Source organism: Conger conger, chromosome 3 (genome assembly GCF_963514075.1).
Source record: "Conger conger chromosome 3, fConCon1.1, whole genome shotgun sequence".
Taxonomy (NCBI): domain Eukaryota; kingdom Metazoa; phylum Chordata; class Actinopteri; order Anguilliformes; family Congridae; genus Conger; species Conger conger.
In genome coordinates, this window is record NC_083762.1 from 3019114 (window position 1) to 3040563 (window position 21450).

General features: G+C 42.3%; 4 non-coding genes across 4 annotated transcripts; 2 read left to right on the plus strand and 2 right to left on the minus strand.

Moving 5' to 3' along the window:
- The first annotated feature begins 12784 nt into the window (after positions 1-12784).
- trnam-cau (transfer RNA methionine (anticodon CAU)) lies at positions 12785-12857 on the plus strand. Its single transcript has one exon. It is a non-coding gene; the product is annotated as a tRNA-Met (tRNA).
- Positions 12858-13703: 846 nt separating this feature from the next.
- trnav-cac (transfer RNA valine (anticodon CAC)) lies at positions 13704-13776 on the plus strand. Its single transcript has one exon. It is a non-coding gene; the product is annotated as a tRNA-Val (tRNA).
- A 669-nt stretch (positions 13777-14445) lies between these two features.
- trnam-cau (transfer RNA methionine (anticodon CAU)) lies at positions 14446-14518 on the minus strand. The gene has a single exon. It is a non-coding gene; the product is annotated as a tRNA-Met (tRNA).
- Positions 14519-15415: 897 nt separating this feature from the next.
- Positions 15416-15488, minus strand: trnam-cau (transfer RNA methionine (anticodon CAU)). The gene has a single exon. It is a non-coding gene; the product is annotated as a tRNA-Met (tRNA).
- Between the last annotated feature and the right edge of the window lie 5962 nt (positions 15489-21450).

Consider the following 21450-nt stretch of genomic DNA (forward strand, 5'->3'; position numbering starts at 1 on the left):
GAATCAACATAAACGTGCACGCACACACACACACACACACACACACAATTTATATTCATGTTATGATAATAAGGTGTTAATGTTCTGATAGTTTTTTTTACAATAAATGTTCTGATGTGCTCATGTCAATCCTCATGTTCTGATAATTAGATGTTGGTGTTCTGATAAGATTTTTGATTTTTTACAACAAAAATTTTCTTTGAGACAAATAATTTCAGTGTTCAGTGTTCAGTGTTTCAGTGTAATTTCAGTGTTTATTGGCTTTTGTGTTAATATTTCAAACTCACCTTTTCAAACTCTACCTTAGTCCTCCCTCCTGATTTCCCCCGCCCCCCTTTCTGATATCCCTTTCCTCCTTGTCTAGCCCAAAAAAAACAAAAAAAAAAACACATTTGCACGTGTGTGTATTTTATTAGTTATGGATGTGATGCTTTGACTTGTGGAAGAACCTATGCACTTTTAAATCGCTTTGAGCGGCAGCGCCCTCCATCGACGGTAGTTGGCATTTATATAGCGCCTTTATCCAAAGCGCTGTACAATTGATGCTTCTCATTCACCACAGTCTCATAGTTTCAGCCTGCAGCCAATTGTCAAAAAAGTTCCCAGTGCCAGTGCAGTATGGGAATCTTACTATTTTCAGGGTACACAGTGAGCTCCAGCATTGCGGAAGTAGTGTAAGGGCGGCAGAGGCGCCCGGAGAGGCGTGGGGCGCCCGGAGGGGCGTGGGGCGCCCATAAGTGCGGAGGAGGGGCGTGTAAGTTTATCTACCGTGCACCATCGGAGTTCATTCTGTCAGATGGTTATTTTTATGCAGCGAACGACAGCGAGCCTTCACTTGAATTATTAATCTTTTTCAGCAAGGATGGAAAGAACGACTCGGCATCTGGTAGGTAACATCGGCTTGCAATCTAGCTCCCGTTTAAACAGATTAGGGTATCCTACTTCTGAAATCTTGCTGGCAGCTCCCTTTCGGTGTTTCTACATAGGTCGGTAGTTTACACTAGCTAGGTAGTTTGCTACATTAAACGACATTATCCATGCGAATATGATCGTTAGTTCTGTTTGCATCCGTATGCGAACTAACGCGAATTTTAACGCCTTCTTCAGTCTTACGCTGTAGATGTATCTTTAAAACAATGCGAAAGCACAGACTGTAGTGCTGAAGCTGTGTATGTTATGGCCTGTTTGTTTTATAAATTTAATGTACATTTATACAGAAACATCAACTGGACGAAATGGGCGTCTCTGACGTTGAAAGATTTTGGTTGAAGAATCAGCCCATGGCTGTTACTTCTCATTTAATGCGAGAACTTGGAGTAACTTCGCAGTAAGTAGCTCAACTGTATATTATTAGCTTTCTGTTTTACAGGTGTGTGTCTGTGTGCGTGACACTCTTGCATTACTATCAGGAAAATAGAAAACAAGTTGTCGTGTGAACTTTTCCCAAGACCGTGTGAACCTTTTCTCAAGACCGTGTTTAGCCGTTTGACTTTGGAGTTAATATCTGCAGTGGAAAGCCACACACATTTTGAGACAATTAGAATATCAGCAGTATGCCCTAAAACCGGTAGGTAAGCTTAAACGTGTGCTTTTGCAGGGATCTCCTGCTATATGCCACGGAATTCCTACGTGTTGCCTGCTACGGGAGTAGCGATGAACCTCCGCGGCACGAGCTTGTTCAGAAAACCTGTGGTTTCATCAGACAGTTAAATGCCCAAGTGAGTATGAATTAATCATACTGTAAAAGTGTTGTACATTGTGCAAAAATTCTGGTTCTGATTTATGTGTACTGATACTCAGTGTAATACCAGTGTAATATGTACCTTTGTATTGTGTTCGAGATGTGATGACATCAGTGTAACAGTGTGTTATGAAGCAAAAAGGTAAAGCAGTCGTATTGAAACGCACATGAAGTCTCCCGACTCTTTTTGAGGTTTATAAAACCTTCTACAATGAGTACAATTATTGTCACTGTATTTAGTAAATAGTAGTTTTAAAAGTTTATTTCATCCATATCCATATATACAATACCAACTGTTCATGCAATCGTTTGTATTTGTGCCGTTTAACGGTCACTTAGCAGGCATTGCTACAGATATGCAACAAGCTGGTAAGCATAAAGGATTGCCTGACTGGACATTGAGGAATAATTATCTTGTGTTTTGTATTTTTTTGTAGAACTGGAATCTGACCTTCACAGATTCAGGTCATCCCGTGTTGGTTGACATCCCACCAATTTCCTCAAGAGTCCAGGACTGGTGAAAGGAGCAGAGGGGTGTGAGGTGGCCAAAAAACTGGCAAAAACAAGGAATCAACTAACTGTACATTTTTCTCAATAAACAGAATACAGAGAAATCTTGTACAAATTATGTACATTTTATGTGATTTCTACATAAATGCTTCCAGAGAGTATATATTGTAAAGGTTTCCCCCTCAAATTATTGTGCCAATTCATTTTCACATGTCAAAGTGTTGTGAGGACATAAGACGTTATTTTACATGATACCGTATACGTACCACAAAACCACATAACTGAGTATCTACGTGAATGTGTATAAGTGTATAATGTGTATAAAGGAACGTGTACATTTAATTAAAAAAGTATGAACTCTGGTCTTGTACAGTACTTCTTGATTACAATCTCATAGTTTCAGCCTGCCGCCAATTGTCAAAAAAGTACCCAGTGTCAGTGCAGTATGGGAATATGACTATATTCAGGACATGCAGTGGGCTCCAGAGTTATTGGAATTATTATTAATAAAAATTGAGAAGAAAGGCTGCATATTAATAACATGGATAATCATCTCAATTTTATGTTCAAACATATGGAAAACATGTTATTTTATTTCAGTACATTTACCAAATAAAAAAAAAACCCACTGAAACATGAGTAGTAATCTACTCTGTTTCTGAAAACCACAGGTGCCAAAATTATTGGCACCCCCAACAATTATTGTAAATAAAATAAAACAAATTGAAATTGCCAATACAATTGTACTTTGCGGTTGTGTTATGACACCCAGTCCCGCATTGGACACATACTTACAGCATGTATACAAACATTTACAGACACAGCTGAAAAATGTAAATGTCCGGATATCTGGAAACTTGAAAATCCCAGCTGATTGGTGAATATTTAAAACTGATTTTCATAGGACAACCCAAATGTGTGCTTAGCCACTCTTATGTCGAAGATTGTTTCACCTCCTTCTCGGCCTCCTAGCAATACGCTTTATTTGGCATGCCGTCCTGACGTTCACTTTCCACAATTCGTGTAGGCTATATCATTTGGCGAAACTTACACTATATACAGTTGGTGTCCTGTCCGCGTATCGCAAAGCTCGTGATTGCCTAATTAGTTTGAAGATAATAACTATTTGAAGAGCAATACATTTTGAGAATCAGTGGACATAAAAAGGTCAGTAGTCGGTGTGAAGAAAAAAAGAATGAATGAAACATGCATTTCAATTAATATATCCATACATACATTCCCTTGTTTGGCTGTATTCATTTATGCATGGGTTGTGTTTAAGTATTAAGAGCAAACTGCATCTCAAAGTCACTGTCACTCAAAAATCAGTAGGGCAGCACACCCCACAAGGAGTACTTATGTTTACATTTTTTCTATTTATTTTGGCACTATGAATAAATAAAATAAATCATTAAATATCGTACCAGAGGGCAGCGCTGAGTTGCTGAGCCGTCAGAGGTCTGATCAATACGTATGCTTCCGGTGAACCAGGTGCACGGCGACCTTCACAATAAGGTCAAACAAGCAACCGGGTCCTGTTTCAGTGAGTGAAGTAGATATTCCCGCAGGGAACAAGTCACAGAGATAGGGTTTAACTCGTCGCATAGACTACCTCATAGACGCTATTGGTAAGTATTAGTTATTATTTGGTATAACCATACGATGTTAATTTCGAAAATGTGATTTACCATTTTTTATTTTACTTATGGAAACTGTTGAGGTTTCCGGACATTTGAGAACTGTTACGGTATACCTCCGCTTGTAAATGTAAAGCCTTGTGAATGCGACGTTTGACACTGCTAAAGAAAACCTACATTGCATTTAGTATAATCATTCACGTTTCTACATTGATCACGGAAGTAATTAAACAATTAAGCATAAAACAAAGGAGCCGTTTGATCGCGGAATAAAGGCGGTGCGCACTGCACAGGTTGCCAGGACTTTATTTCTGGGTTTTGCTATTACGGCGCTGCGTCCAATTAAATACAAATTATTTTAGATATGTAGCGTTTGACTGTAAACTGTATAAACATATTTACACTAAGACAATGAGGCAACATAAAAGTAGTACAGAAGTATGTATGTGCAAATAGCTATGTATATCAATATACGGAGAGGTCTAGTACTGACATTACATCAATCATTGCAATTTATTACATCCACAAAAAAAGATTACAATGTTATATAGTGCCATCTGTAATGTTTAGGACAAAGACATTTTTTTATTTGGCTCTGTACATAATTTTAGATTTGCAATCAAACAATTAACATGCAGTAAAAATGCATATTCTCAGCATATTGAAGGGCATGTTTACAGACTTTGGTTTCACCATATTGAAATTACAGTGTGTTTTATACATAGTAACCATAAACACCATATTTTTGTAGTCTTTTTCTTGCCTTTGGTTGCCGTGTCTAGGAAACGACAGAATTCTAAATCCAATCTCTAATTTGTAGCAAAGCAACCTCACCGGGGAAAAGACACCACGGCAGGAAGCTCTTCAGAAAAATCTGACTATTATAAACTCAAATCCACAAAGCCGCATCAGTTTCAACGTGACTCCTCAGAAATACCAGCTGCTCTTTGTCCTGCCTGATTAAGCAATTTCCTATTTTCTTTTTTTTTGGGCGATCACCCTTTTTTTAAAAACATAGCATTTGTTTTATCAGCTGGATCTTAAGAACGCAATTGCTCTTTTCTCATCGTGCAGGCATTCCAACTGCCCTCCAAAAATGTGTCCACAAAAAAATTTACATGACATGTTACATCAGACGTTAATAAATGACATTACCCGGTTTTATTAAAAAAAAACTGTTCTCATCGCATTGTTCAGCTGTTACATCACATGCGCACCCACTTGGCAGACTGCTTCATGTTTATTTGTCTCATGATGAGGTGTAAAAAAAGGAGTCTTTTTAACTGAAGAATTATGTTAATCTGCTGGAACAGCATTTCTCACAGATACAGGCAATGCACTCTGGATTCAGTGGACTTTATCTTAATCCAACTATTAGGAATGGCTTTTAATACCCTTTTTTCAGGCTGTTATCTGAGGGGGGGAAACAAATGTTTATTCCAAAGACAGGAATCGTAATCAAAACTAGAATTGAGTATTACACCCATCAGTGACGACGCATTGTCACTTTATGTTTATATATTTTCCTTTTTATAAGTTGCTATGAAAGGCTATGGTACCACATCACTTGAGTGGATCACATTAACTTGAAAAGGAGAAGTGTATAATGTTTCAATAGCAGCCAGATCATATTCTGTTTAAGTGGCTGGATTCGAACCATTATTTCAAGAGAAGGGGTCACCTTAGACAAAAAAAAAACTGTTATAGCAATTCGCGACTGGCCGACCCGGGCCAGTTGCGAATTGCGAATCTTCCCCCCCAGCCACAGGGCAGTCCATTCAGCCCACATAAACAGCCGGCCGGCCATGATAGTCAGCCGCAGGGCAGTCCAGTCACACAAGGCAGTCCGTGTTAGTCATCCACCCGTTGTCCCCGGAAAGAGGAAGCCGAGTGAGAGGAGACAATATGAGTGACTCGAGTAACTCGAATCCGCACTGAAAACACGTCATTCATGTTTTGTTTACAGCGCCAAGAATATATCAAACCCGAGCGAGCGAGGCGATTGGTCGCCATACTCCGGGGGCGGGTAAGTCGAAGTTTAACTATCCGGCGTGGATAGGATTGTCTCCTGACATTCGCTCGATGGTTATTTTATGCAGCGTACGACAGCGAGCCTTAACTTCAATTTTTTCTCTTTTTCAACAAGGATGGAAAGAACGACTCTGCATCTGGTAGGTAACATCGGCTTGCAATCTAGCTCCCGTTTAAACAGATTAGGGTAGCCTACTTCTGAAATCTTACTGGCAGCTCCCTTTCGATGTTTCTACATAGATCGTTAGTTTACACTAGCTTGGTAGTTTGCTACATTAAACGACATTATGCATGTGAATATAATCGAATGGCACGTTAGTTCTGTTTGCATCCGTATGGGAACTAACGCGAATTGTAACGCCTTCTTCAGCCTTACGCTCTAGATCTATCTTTAAAACGACGCGAAAGCATAAACTGTAGTGCTGAAGCTGTGTATGTTATGGCCCGTTTGTTTAATATATTTAATGTACATTTATACAGAAACATCAACTGGAGGAAATCGGCGTTTCTGACGTTGAAAGATTTTGGTTGAAGAATCAGCCCATGACTGTTATTTCTCATTTAATGCGAGAACTTGGAGTAACTTCGCAGTAAGTAGCTCAACTGTATATTATTAGCTTTCTGTTTTACAGGTGTGTGTCTGCGTGCGTGACACTCTTGCACTACTATCAGGAAAATAGAAAACAAGTTGTCGTGTGAACTTTTCCCAAGACCGTGTGAACCTTTCCCAAGACCGTGTTTAGCCGTTTGACTTTGGAGTTAATATCTGCAGTGGAAAGCCACACACATTTTGAGACAATATCTGCAGTATGCCCTAAAACCGGTGGGTAAGCTTAAACGTGTGCTTTTGCAGGGATCTCCTGCTATATGCCACGGAATTCCTACGCGTTGCCCGCTACGGGAGCAGCGATGAACCTCCGCGGCACGAGCTTGTTCAGAAAACCTGTGGTTTCATCAGACAGTTAAATGCCCAAGTGAGTATGAATTAATCATACTGTAAAAGTGTGTTATACATTGTGCAAATCTGATTCTGATTTATGAGTATAATTGCTTCGGTTTCACTATATTGAAATTAGTGTGTTTTATACATAGTAACCATAAACACCATACCTAGGCTTTTTCTTGCCTTTGGTTTGTATTATTGTCATTAAACATGAGGGCCAGATTTGTTCCAATGAATGTCAAGGAAGCCATTATGAGACTGAAAATGTCTGTTTTGTTATGCCAAACCTTAGGTGTAACAAAATCAACTGTTTGGAACAGCATTAAGGAGAGAGAACATGTAATGGGGCAAAGGGCAGGGCAAGCCAGTTAAGACCTCTACAGTTGATAGCTGAAGAATTCTCATCAGAATGAAGAAAAATCGCCAAACACATGTCCGACCGATCAGAAACACTCTTCAAGAGGCAAGCGTGGATGTGTCAGAGACTACTGTCCACAGAAGACTACAGTAATGTCTCAGTGGGTCACAGACTTCAAGCAGTCATGCATATAAAAGATATGCAGTAAACATGATGAAAACTTACATCACATAAATATGTCCCAAACATTATGGTGCCCTGAAGTGGGGGATTATGTATAACAAGTGCTGTCATGTCTACATGGTGAAACCAGAATGTATAAAAATACCCTTTAATAAAAAAGTTGCACTCATTTGTTTATGAATATAAAATTGTGGTGTACTGAGCTAAATTCATATTTTTGTCCCAAGCATTACGGAGGCATTGCATATTACAATTCTTATGAACACATGAACACAACAACAGCAACACATATGTTAGTGAATAACTATGTATTGTTGTTTGTAACAATATTAGCAGGTTTGATATGCACAGGTATTAAAGGAGACTGGGCTTGGGACTGGGGCAGTTGGAATAACCATCTCCCGACAGTCAGATGCTGGCACAACTGCTGGGTCTCCTGAAGCTTATCAGGACTGGTATTAAGTACTGGTATTGTTATGATTTTGCCAAGGACTTCACAGACCTCTTCGGAAGCACATCTGTAGCCTACCTCGGAGAAAATATACACGCCTCCACATGCTGATCACCTGAAGATATCAAAGTAACATGAGTTATGAAATGTATGAAAGTAACCAAGAGACCTGTACTAATTATACTGTGTGCCTAATTATACTGTAATGTAGGGGAAAATTCACAGAACGAAAGATCTCCCTCCTAAAAGCATGATAACCAATCACAAGTCAAAATCAGACTCCGCCTTAGTGAGCAGGCTGGTTCCTCCAAAACTCTCGACGATGTGTGCTAAAAGTTTATCAATATATCTGTATTAAAGTATGATATGTACCCTGTATAGTTTCAAACTGATTAACTGCTAAATTGTGCTAGGATTACACAGTGAGCCCAGCCAGCTGGCAGGGGGGGGCCGTCTTGAACTGTGTAGACCAAACTGTCAAGGACACGGATATGACTGTACAGCTGATTTCTCCAGGACTCTCGATGCTTTATGCCAGGAGTGTATCTATTTGACCTAGAACATTAATTATAGCTGAGCTTATGAAAACGCAAGAAACCACAGTGAAAACTGTTGAAATGAGAGCAAAGAATGCTACGTACATTTACTCCCTTAGAAGAGAATAATTAATCAAATGTTTAGTATGTCTGTAGATTAGAAAAGTATATTAGAAGTGAATATTAATGAAATGTTTAGTTTGTCTGTATATTTTCAATGATTCCTGCTGCTTAGTTCGTCTTATAAAAGCGAAAGATACAGAGTGACGTGTATGGATGACGTGTTAGAGGGAGGGCATCCAGAACTTTCTGAGGTCTGGTAGTTTGCCAAGAGCAGGTGCGGGGTGAAGTGAGGACACGTAGTTGGCAGAATGCCCTGAACTTTGTACAGAGTTGGCAGAGCATAAGGACCGTTGGCAATTTGCCACAATGACGTTGTGGGAGGAGCGTTGGGAGGAGTTACGATAAGAAGAGTGTGGGTGATTTGCCAGAATGAGGTTTGAGGAGGAGTTGTAGGAGGAGTAACTGTGTATAAAATGGGTGTACAAATGCCAGTCGGGGTTCAGTTCTGGAGAGCTGATCCGGCTTTATGCACGTGTGCTAATAAAGTCTGATTTTCCTGAAGATCTTGCTGCCTGGTGTCGTCTTTTCCCTCGCGAAGATGTTTTTCGACAAATTGAAGATTTGGACTCTGTCGTTTCCTAGACACGACATAATGTCTGGCATTACAGTCATTATTGTACTATACAAAGAAAAAACAAAACAATAAGTATGTATTTACTGTACATTCATATAATTTAAGGTAACATGGGTGTAAATATTGTATAATATAATTATTCTGGAAACTGCTCTATTATTTAAGTACTTAGCTGGGCAACTACATAATATGGGCAAGTTAACAACAACAATAATATATTGATGGTAAATAAAGGAACATGTACCAAAATAAGATGTCTGAATGACAGTAAGTTAGGCCTATGACAATAAACAATTGGCATTGGCGCTACTTATTGCCTTTACAATAGCAGTGAAATAAGAGTAACAATAATACATTTTATGTCTAAGCCTTCATGACACAGTGAATCAAACGTATGTACAAATTGGCAATACTATTAATGACGGTGATATTTTAAACCGTATTGTGATAGCATGTTAATGTAGCTGGCTACGACGTTGAGAAACAGACATGCAGATACATTATCCCGTTTACCTGTAATTTTCACACATAAAAAAAACGAATTGGAACATTCAAAATAACAATAACACATTGCAGTAACTGATTAAACTAGAGGCAATTTTATTGAAAATATTGTGGGAATACCTCAATAACATAAATATCATTCAAGGACCCGTTAGTAGTAAAATAATTATTTAGATAGACTTACCGAAACGTCGGCGCCCATGGAAATGAATCGCGATTTCGTGTAGTTAAGGAATCCGCTCTGAAAAGACGTCATTCATTATGCTCCGATACAGCGCGCGTGTGGCCAAGAATATATTACATCTGAAGTGTTAAGAACTACCGTTGAGAATGAATGGGAAAAGTTAAGGGAAGTTAAGCTTAACTATCCTCCCCGGCTTGACCGGCGTTCGACGCCCGGCCATCGCATTCCTGTGATTTTTGCGAGGGCGGCTTGTACTGCACCAAAGTAACTAGGATGGGTTAAATGCAGAGGACACATTACCCCTCAAGGCTGGTAAAAGCCAGATGAGAGTGTCCCTGGTATAGATTATACATTGCATTAATGGCATTTTGGCTCTTATCCAGAGCGACATACAGTTGATTAGACTAAGCAGGAGACAATCCTCCTCTGGAGAAATGCAGGGTTAAGGGCCTTGCTCAAGGGCCCAAGGGCTGCGTGGATCTTATCGTGGCTACACCAGAGATTCGAACAACCAAGGTCCCTGTCAGGTACCTTAACCAGTAGAATACAGGCCACCCTTGCGAAAAGTACAGGAATGCGATGGCCGGGATACAAACCCGGGTCAACTGCTTGGAAGGCAGCTATGCTCACCACTATACCACCATCGCCTCACGCTGGGTCAAGGGCTTTGCGGATCTTATTGTGGCTACACCGGGGATCGAACCATTGACCTTGCGGGTTCCAGTCAGATACCTTAAACACAACGCTACAGACCAGGCTGAGAACAATTTCGCTCATGTATTATATTGAATGTGTTGAAGGTACAATAGGAAATTTTGGACTTCTAACAGTCAAGAGAGGAACTGCAGTAACAAACACCCTCAGACCACAACACTTTACTCCTCCCCCTTCTCTGTCAACGCCCTGATGTTAAACCCCCCCCACCCTCACAATTATTGGACAGCTGTACAATGTTTTGGTTCAGAGGGTCTGTCCATATTTCGAACCCAAGTTTAAGGACTATAAACATAGGCAGAGGGTGAGTCAACATGTCAACAACGATAGGAAGAGTTTCACAGTGGTCTTGTAACAATGTTTTAACACAGAAATCTTACCTATTGTACCTGTTTAACGTCTCAGTTCCCGAAGTTGACTGATAGCTAGCTATCTGAATGCAAGTGAAAGCAGAACGGCCTGGTATAGTACACCAAGACAATGAAGCGTTTCATTTTCACAACTCGCAAGCATTCTTTATTTGACATGGGGAAAAAAAGTTATCGCCCCATTTATTGATCAGCCAAATGCAAAAAAAATTCTCACTTTTAGTGAGTTACCATGGCCTGCTTTAGTTCTTGGTGCATCCACCTCTGGCAAGGATAATAGCTGGAGTCTTTTCCTGCTAGCTCGCAAGGTAAGTTCTGCTTGTCTTATCCATTAGACATCAAGGAAGTGATTGGTTTATTTTTCGAGAATTTTGATGGGGATACATAATCTGATTGGGCAATCGCGGCAATCCGTAGGTTTTATAAGTACTAATTGTTTTTTTTTCTCCATAAATTATTATAAAACTGCACAGTGTATGTATATTTACGACTTGTGGTTGATTAAGAAATAGTTGTGTGCATTTCAAGAATCTCCATTTTCATACACGGTTTCATAAACGGTATATAGAATGAAATTTGTGCAAATAAACGGTCCGGTGCTTCCCAAACTTTTCCACCAATGGAGAATCGAGCTTAAGGGAGAGGAGAAAAAACGCGTTTTTTGTCCAGTGATGACGCAGTAGAGTCTAAACTGAGGGAATGCGAACGATCTGTTCATAGCTAGCGCCGAAAGTGAAAATATACCGACAGTAAGTACATTCTGAGATGAGAATATCGCCGATGTTAGCTATCTCATTAAAAAGGAATAAAAGTTAAGGTTACCTTTAATATCCTTATACAAGCTGGAACTTTCCAAACGAACAGCCGAACTAGCTAACACGTATATGCTACACAACTCCACGTCCTGCAGGCCGCAGTGTATGCAGGTGCTCCTACCGTGCGCTACACCACCTGATTTCACTAACAGTTAATTACTTTACCTGCTTGGTTCAGATAATACGCTAATTAGTCAAATCAGGTGATGCAGCGCACGGCTGAAGCAAATGCCTGCAGCAATGGTAGCTGCATGATACCAAGTTATGGATCCTGAACCTCGATAGCTCGATAACTTACTGTAAATACAATTTTATACTTCGTTAGTCTAGCTTGTCTAGGATGCCTAAGTTATCAAGCTAGTATTTATTTAGCCAATACCTATCTTAACTTAGGGCTAGCTAATTATCATTTGGTTGGTATGGAACATCAGTTTCGGTTTCGTCAACGTAACGTTAGCTGACGTGACAATAACTAACCTTTGCTTGTTTGCAGCTGAGTATTCTAATTTATTCATATTTGAAATACTGGGAATAATGACAGAACTAGGCCTTTTGGTTCTCACAAAGTCGAACCACCGTTCCTGTGGGCCTACACTGAACAGAAAAAGCTAGCTAGCCTAGCTAAGTTATAATTGGTCATGCATTACTCGATGTAGGTTTTGATTCTTCGGTTTAATCGTAATTAGACAGACAGGGTATGCGGGTATCTCTATTGCGACACTTCATGTGATATAAAGTGCTAGATGCATTAACAGTTACATGTTTGTTTTTAACGAGTAGACAGAGATGTCAAGTTAGCATTGTTCACTCGCACATTCGTGAGTGGCGTCTGTTTGTCTGCGTCAGAGCGCTCTCTAGTGGCAAATAATGGGAGTGTTCACTACAAGTATCAGCACAGGTCCAGAGGGTTCAAATAAGAACGTTTGTTAACACGAGGTAATTTAAATTTAAAGCGACTTGCTTTAATATCATGCGCTATTCATAATGTGGTAAATGAGTAAGATGTTAATTGTTGCTGGTGATCAGTTGTGTGACACCAATAACTGGTGCTTCCAATGGTCAAGTATGGTGTTGGACTGGTTTGACTGGCACTGTGGTTCCGCGGGACGTCAGCCTCGTTAGCGCAGTAGGTAGCGCGTCAGTCTCATAATCTGAAGGTCGTGAGTTCGATCCTCACACGGGGCATTTGTTTTCGTTTACCTGGTTTAGTAAACATGCACTTCATGCCTCGCCCGTTCCGCGGTCTATACAATGGCGTCCTCTAGTGGCTGATCTGTTTGTTTCATGGTTGTCCAGGGAAATGTATTGTGCTCATGCAACATTTGCTGCAGCCTCGTACATTTAACGTAAAGTGTTAAATTGCATTTGGTTTGCTGCATATATAATCTACGGTTCCTTTTGTCTCTGAGGTTTATGAGCTGGTTATCAATCTGGATCTTATTAACCTTTAGTTGGCAAGCTGTTTTGTTTAACATACCTAACCCTAGCTATGCAAATGACACATTTGAGTACTTTCTGCATTGGATATAAATCGTCTGTTTTTATTCGTGTGACGGGCGGTTTGCAGATTCAAATTTTTGTGTTTACCGCCAGATGGCGCACTTGCACTTCTGCAGTTTTCCCCGGAAAATGTGGATTTTGGTGAATACTGACTGAGCAAGGTATAAATTAAACATTAAGAATTAAGAATGCAGGCACTGTTGTATGGTAGTCCTGAACACTACGGATTATATTTTGTCTCTGTTCCGACCCTAATGAATGACATCGTCTCTATTTTATAGTTCAATATGTGATGCCTCCAATCATTGTCCTGGTGCCTGCCTAAGTCTTATTCTCTCTATAACAATTTTACTACTAACAAGTTCTGATATAATATTGATGTCATAACTATCATATAATACAACATCATGAAAATTATCGGAGGGAAGCTCTCTGTCCTCACTTGCCCACAGGATTACTCTTGCCAATGTGGTGTTTGCTTTCTGAGGTTCAATCATTACCCACCTTGTGTGCAGGCCCTGGACTGTCAAGGTTTCCGTAGTGTAGTGGTTATCACGTTCGCCTCACACGCGAAAGGTCCCCGGTTCGAAACCGGGCGGAAACATGTTTTTAACCTTTGACCTGTTTAAGGGTGTCTTTTGGGTGTGTTCACACTTTGAAGTGGAGTCAGACTGATATCTCGGTCATTTTTGTACATATAGGAACATACAAAATGTATAAGACCCCTCTGAAGCCCTAATGTCGGCCCCTGCTGATATCTGTGATTTCTGCTCAAAAAGCCAGTTTCCCCATTTAGGCTCTCTTTTTTCTGAGATCAGGACTTTTCCTGTTTGCTGACCATCATTAAAACTTTCAGCCGTGACGTCTCTGATCTCCCTAGCTCAGGACTACTCTTGCCAACTTGAGGTTCAGTTCATGCCGTATGTGGTAAATGTGTAAACATGTTATTTGTTGCTGGTGATCAGTACAACTTGTGTGACACTATTATCTGATGTTTTAGCTAATTTCTGCAGTCTGGATGTGGTTTCGCCAGGTGGTTTATACAGGCTACATACGTGTTACATGTCATCCCACAAACTTAACCTGGGGTTGTGTAGGTTTGTGCTTAAGACACTGTTGTCTCAGCGATTGTAAAAACAATTATACCGAAATGTCAACAATCTAATCAGGTGAATCAAGTTAGCGATTTAAATGAAATAGGCTCCATGCCCAGTGCAAGGCATTAACCAAGTACTGCAAGTAATGTTCACTAGACCCAGTAAACGAAAACCAATGCCCCGTGTGAGGATCGAACTCACGACCTTCAGATTATGAGACTGACGCGCTACCTACTGCGCTAACGAGGCCCGTAACCAGGGCGACCACAGTGCCCATCAAACGTCACCTAATACATACTTAACCACTGGCAGCATCAGATCTGCTCTCACCCAGTCATCTGACCGTACCGATTTGGGCAGGCTAAATGTGCCATGGTGCATCAAGGTTTCCGTAGTGTAGTGGTTATCACGTTCGCCTAACACGCGAAAGGTCCTCGGTTCGAAACCGGGCGGAAACAGGTTTTAACCTGTTGGACCATGTTTTATCCGTGTCCTTCTGTCAGAGCAGTGGTTCCCAAACTCAGTCCTGGGCCCCCCTGCGTATTCTGGCTTTCCTTCCAACCTCATTTGCACTCCCAGTGTTTTAACCCCTTCGCGCAACCCTCACCCATTTTGCAGTGTTTTAGGCTTTACAACTCCAGAGATGAGCCTCACAGACTTGACAAAAGTACCATTTACAAGATCAAATGAATGTTGTTTATTATCATAATTTAGGCATAAATAAAGTGCTACACATACGAAACAAAGTAGGTGAAAAAACCTGAGATTTGGACAGAACTACTGTGCATTGCGGTACATCATTTTCATTGTTTTGACTCATGAAACTCAATTCTACATCATTTCCAAGTGGGGATTAAAATGTTTTCAACAGCATCAGGTCATAAAATATCTTGGGGTCCGAAAACCTCCCCAAGCAAGAAGGAAATGTTTTTTCATTATGTGCAACCAAGAAAACCAGCAGACCCTGTAGCCCGTCTATATTGTGGAATCTCTTCATGAAGCCGAACATCCTGTCTTTATCCCAAAACAACAACAATCTAATCGGGCTAACCGAGTTAGCGGCGTGTATGAAACAGGGCCCATGCCCAGTGCAAGGCATTAACCAGGTACTGTACATGTTCACCCGACCAGGTAAATGAAAACTAATGCCCCGTGTGAGGATCGAACTCACGACCTTCAGATTATGAGACTGACGCGCTGCCTACTGCGCTAACGAGGCCCGGGACAAGGGTGATCGCAGTGCCCATCAAATGTCACCAACATACCTGACCACTGGCAGCAGGAGCTAACAGTGTCACATGTCTCATCCAGCGAAGGAGACTAATTTAGCTTTTTATTGTATTTGCTTTTATTTAATATTGTGGTGTCTTTGTCCTACCCGGCAAGCTGTGACAATCAGCAACAGCGCCTCGTTAGCGCAGAAGGTAGCGCGTCAGTCTCTTAATCTGAAGGTCGTGAGTTACATCCTCACATGGGGCATTTCTGTTTAGAAATGTTACTGCATCTGCTCCGTTTTGAAGTATACATGCAGGCGAAGTGCAAACCCTGTGCGATGGTGGTATAGTGGTGAGCATAGCTGCCTTCCAAGCAGTTGACCTGGGTTCGATTCCCGGCCATCGCATTCCTCTGCTTTTTGCGAGGGCGGCCTGTAGCGTAGTGGTTAAGTTACATGGGGGCGACGTGGCTCAGGCAGTAAGAGCAGTCGTCTGGCAGTCGGAGGGTTGCCGGTTCTATCCACCGCCTGGGCTGTGTTGAAGTGTCCCTGAGCAAGACACCTAACCCCCAAATGCTCCTGTCGAGCTGGTTGGCGCCTTGCATGGCAGCCAATCACCGTTGGTGTGTGAGTGTGTGTATGAATGGGTGAATGAGAAGCATCAATTGTACAGCGCTTTGGGTAAAGGCGCTATAAAAATGCCAACCATTTACATGACTGGGACATCCCTGGTGTAACCACAATAAGATCTACATAGCCGTTGGGCCCTTGAGCAAGACCCTTAACCCTGCATTGCTCCAGGGGAGGATTGTCTCCTGCTTAGTCTAATCAACTGTACATCACTGGATACATTACAGTAATGTAATGTAATGTATTGGTAAACAAAAACCAAATGCCCCGTGTGAGGATCAAACTCACGGCCTTCAGATTATGAGACTGACTCGCTGCCTACTGCGCTAACAAGGCCCGTAACCAGGGCGACCACAGTGCCTGTCAGAAGTCACCTACATACCTGACCACTGGCAGCATCAGATATGCTCCGACCCAGTCTTCTGACCATAACGATTTGGCCCCTGTCAAAGTCGCTCAGGTCTTTGCGTCTACCCATTCCTCCCGCATCCAACATGTCGACTACAAGAGCCAACCGTTTGCTTACCGTCTAATATATCCCAGATCTTGACATGGGCCGTTGTTTTGAGATAATCAACGTGATTTGCTTCATCTGTGAGTGGTCATTATGCTTTGGCTTATCTGTGTATATGATACGTAAATAAAATGGAATTATTCATTATGAGCATGATCAGTTGATTGAAGTATAAAGGTACAGTATTCAGTGAGTTTTTCATCTATTGTTTATCCATTAAAGCTGATGTCTGAAGCCCAGGTAGTGAGTCGGTCCTCCCTGCCTCTTCTGCTGATCCGACGTTTCTGTCCCACGGGGAACCAACCCAGAATGGCCCCCCTGTACCTCTGTACCACTACACCTACAGTACTGTGCAAAAGTCTTAGGCACTTGTGTAACATTATGTATCGATAGGATTCTTTCAAAAGTAATTCAATGAATTTTTACATTACATTTTACATTACATTTTAGGAATTTGGCAGAATAGTTAAAAGACTGAATCAAATCAATATTTTTTGTGACCATTACATTACGTAACATTATTGGCATTTGGCAGATGCTCTAATCCAGAGCGATGTACAGTTGATTAGACTAAGCAGGAGACAAGGAATCGCCACCTTAACGTGGTGGAGGGGTTTGAGTGTCCCGGTGATCCTGGGAGCTATGTTGTCGGGGGCAATAGCGTTAGGGTCTCCCCTTCTCGAGCCAGACCCGGGAGGGGAGCTCGTCGGCGAGCGTCTGGTGGCCGGGCCTTATCCCATGGGGCCCGGCCGGGCACAGCCCGAATTGGTCACGTGGGGTTGCCGCCCTGTGTGCTTACCACCTGCAGGGGTCAGCATCGGAGTCGGGTGCTTTGCCCAACGGGCAGTAGGCAAAGGCGGGGATCCGGGCATGCTGATCCTCGGCGTCGCAGACTGGTTCTGGGGACGTGGAACATCACATCTCTGGTGGGGAAGGAACCGGAGCTAGTGCGGGAGGCGGAGCAGTACCAACTAGATATAGTTGGGCTCACCTCCACGCACAGCACTGGTCGCTGGGTGTGGATGAGATTCGCCCTGAGATGCTGAAGGCTCTGGACATTGTTGGGCTGTCTTGGCTGACACGCCTCTTCAATGTCGCGTGGAGGTCGGGGACAGTACCTGCAGAGTGGCAGACCGGGGTGGTGATCCCCATTTTCAAGAAGGGGGACCGGATGGAGTGCTCCAATTATCGGGGTATCACACTCCTCAGCCTCCCCGGGAAAGCTTACTCTAGGGTGCTGGAAAGGAGGCTCTGACCAATGGTCGAACCTCGGATTCAAGAGGAGCAATGTGGCTTCCGTCCTGGTTGTGGAACAGTGGACCAGCTCTTTACCTTGGCGGGGTTGCTGGCGGGGTCATGAGAGTTTGCCCATCCAGTCCACATGTGCTTTGTGGACTTGGAGAAGGCTTTCGACCGTGTCCCCCGGGGAACCCTGTAGGGGGTACTGCGGGAGTATGGGGTACCGGGGCCGTTGTTACGAGCCATCCGGTCCCTGTATAACCAAAGTGAGAGCTGTGTCCACATCCTCGGCACAAAGTCAAGCACGTTTTCAGTGGGTGTTGGACTCAGCCAAGGTTGCCCCTTGTCACCGGTCCTGTTTGTGACATTCATGGACAGGATCTCAAGGCGCAGCCAAGGTGAGGAGAGTGTCTGGTTTGGTGACCTCAGAATTGGGGTGAGGAGCTTGGACATCCGGAGGGAGATCGGAATAGAGCCGCTGCTCCTTCGCGTCGAAAGGAGCCAATTGAGGTGGTTTGGGCATCTGATCAGGATGCCTCCCGGGCGCCTCCCTTTGGAGGTTTTCCGGGCTCGTCCAACTGGGCGGAGACCCCGAGGTAGACCCAGAACCCGCTGGAGAGATTATATATGAGGCCTGGGAACGCCTCAGGATCTCCAGGAGGAGCTGGAATGCGTTGCTGGGGAGAGGGATGCCTGGAATACCCAGCTTAGCCTACTGCCACCGCGACCCGACTCCAGATAAGCGGGTGAAAATGGATGGAGGGATGGAGGAGACAAGCTTCCCCCGGAGTAATGCAGGGTTAAGGGCCCAACGGCTGTGTGGATCTTATTGTGGCTACACCGGGATTAGAACTACTAATCTTGTGTGTCCCAGTCATTCACTTTAACCATTATGCTACAGGCCGCCATTTGGCATTAAAACAGCCTCACTTCTCTGAGATACAGAACTGCAGGACAGCGTTGGCTAAGACAGTCAGCAGGGAGGTTGTTCCAAGCATGTTGGAGAACTTGCCACAGTTCTTCTGCAGACTTTGGTTGGCTCCTTGCTTCTAATCTCAGACAGCCTTGATCAAGTTTTTAATATAAAAAGTAGTAAATTGCTTACAGTGATATGTTGCATGTTTTAATTAAATACAAAAATATCTCTGTAAAATTAAATCTTTTGGAAAATGAATATTTGGAAATCTCAAATGTGTTCTTTTATACGAGCACACACAAAAAAAAAACCATATATATAATAAAGTCTAGGGTACCTCAGACTTCTGCACAGTACTATAAACCCAACTCCCCAAACAAACCATACAGACACACACTCACCCATGCCCTCTCTCACATCTGAACATTTTTGGTAGGGGCGGGGTACTTATTTAACCAGTGACAATAAGCTTTCTGTTTCAGTCTAGAGCGGGGATATTCAAATTTGGCCCTCATTGCCAGTTGTGCTGCTGGATTTCTTTGGACCGGATAGTTAATTGATTGATTATTGCCACTGATTGGCCAGGGAACCTGCCTGGTGTTCTAGGCCTAAATGAGACCTGATAAGAGGGGAAGAATGAAATCCATGGATTTCTCCTGCTGTTGCCCTTGACCAAGGCACTGGCCTCAGAACTGGAGTTGGTCCCCGGGTGCTGCACTGTGGCTGCCCACTGCACCTAAGTAACTAGGATGGGTTAAATGCAGAGGACACATTACCCCTCAAGACTGGTAAAAGCCAGATTTGAGTGTCCCTGGTATAGATTATACATTGCATTAATGGCATTTTGGTTCTCATCCAGAGCGACATACAGTTGCTTAGAGTAAGCAGGAGACAATCCTCCGCTGGAGCAATGCAGGGTCAAGGGCCCAACCTCTTTGCAGATCTTATTGTGGCTACACCGGGTATCGAACCATTGACTTTGCGGGTCCCAGTCGGATACCTTAAACACAACGCTACAGGCCAGGCTAAGAACAATTTTGCTTTATATAGTGGATGTATTAGTGCCTCGTACACCATTGGATCAATTCTGTGTATTTTACTCATGTATTATAGTGATTGTGTTAAAGGTTAAAGGTACAATAGGTAATTTTGGACTTCTAACAGTCAAGAGAGGAATTGCAGTAGCAAACACCCTCAGACCACAACACTTTATTCCTCCCCCTTCTCTGTCAACGCCCTGATGTTGGAAACCTCCCCGCCCCCACACTTATTGTACAGCTGTACAATGTTTTGGTACAGAGTGTCTGTCCATATTTCGAACCCAAGTTTAAGGACTATAAACATAGGCATAGGGTGAGTCAACATGTCAACAACGATAGGAAGAGTTTCACAGTGGTCTTGAAACAATGTTTTAACACAGAAATCTTACCTATTGTACCTGTTTAACGTATCAGTTCCCGAAGTTGACTTAGCTATCTGAATGCAAGTGAAAGCAGAATGGCCTGGTGTAGTACACCAAGACAATGAAGTGTTTCATTTTCACAACTCGCAAGCATTCTTTATTTGACATGGGGGGAAAAAGTTATTGCCCCATTTATTGATCAGCCAAATGCAAAAAAAATTCTCACTTTTAGTGAGTTACCACGGCCTGCTTTAGTTCTTGGTGCATCCACCTCTGGCAAAGATAATAGCTGGAGTCTTTTCCTGCTAGCTCCCAGCTAGCTCGCAAGGTAAATTCTGCTTGTCTTATCCATTAGACATCAAGGAAGTGATTGGTTTATTTTTTGAGAATTTTGATGTGGATACATGATCTGATTGGGCAATTGCGGCAATCCGTAGGTTTTATAAGTACTCTTTTTTTTTTTTTCCATAAATTATTATAAAACTGCACAGTGTATGTATATTTACGACTTGTGGTTGATTAAGAAATAATTGTGTGCATTTCAAGAATCTCCATTTTCATACACGGTTTCATAAACGGTATATAGAATGAAATTTGAGCAAATAAACGGTCCGGTGCTTCCCAAACTTTTCCACCAATGGAGAATCGAGCTTAAGGGAGAGGAGAAAAAACGCGTTTTTTGTCCAGTGATGACGCAGTAGAGTCTAAACTGAGGGAATGCGAACGATCTGTTCATAGCTAGCGCCGAAAGTGAAAATATACCGACAGTAAGTACATTCTGAGATTAGAATATTGCCGATGTTAGCTATCTCATTAAAAAGGAATAAAAGTTAAGGTTACCTTTAATATCCTTATACAAGCTGGAACTTTCGAAACGAATAGCCGAACTAGCTAACACGTACATGCTACTCAACTCCACGTCCTGCAGGTCGCAGTGTTTTTACAATGTGCTCCTACCGTGCGCTACACCACCTGATTTCACTAACAGTTAATTATTTAACCTGCTTGGTTCAGATAATAAGCTAATTAGTCAAATCAGGTGAATAGAATAGAAAAAGCTACACTGAATAGAAAAAAGCTAGCTAGCCCAGCTAATTTATAATTGGTCATGCATTACTCGATGTAGGTTTCGATTCTTCGGTTTAATCGTAATTTGACAGACAGGGTATGCGGGTATCTCTGTTGCGACATTTCATGTGATATAAAGTGCTAGATGCACTAACTGTTACATGTTTGTTTTTAACGAGTAGACAGATGTTAAGTTAGC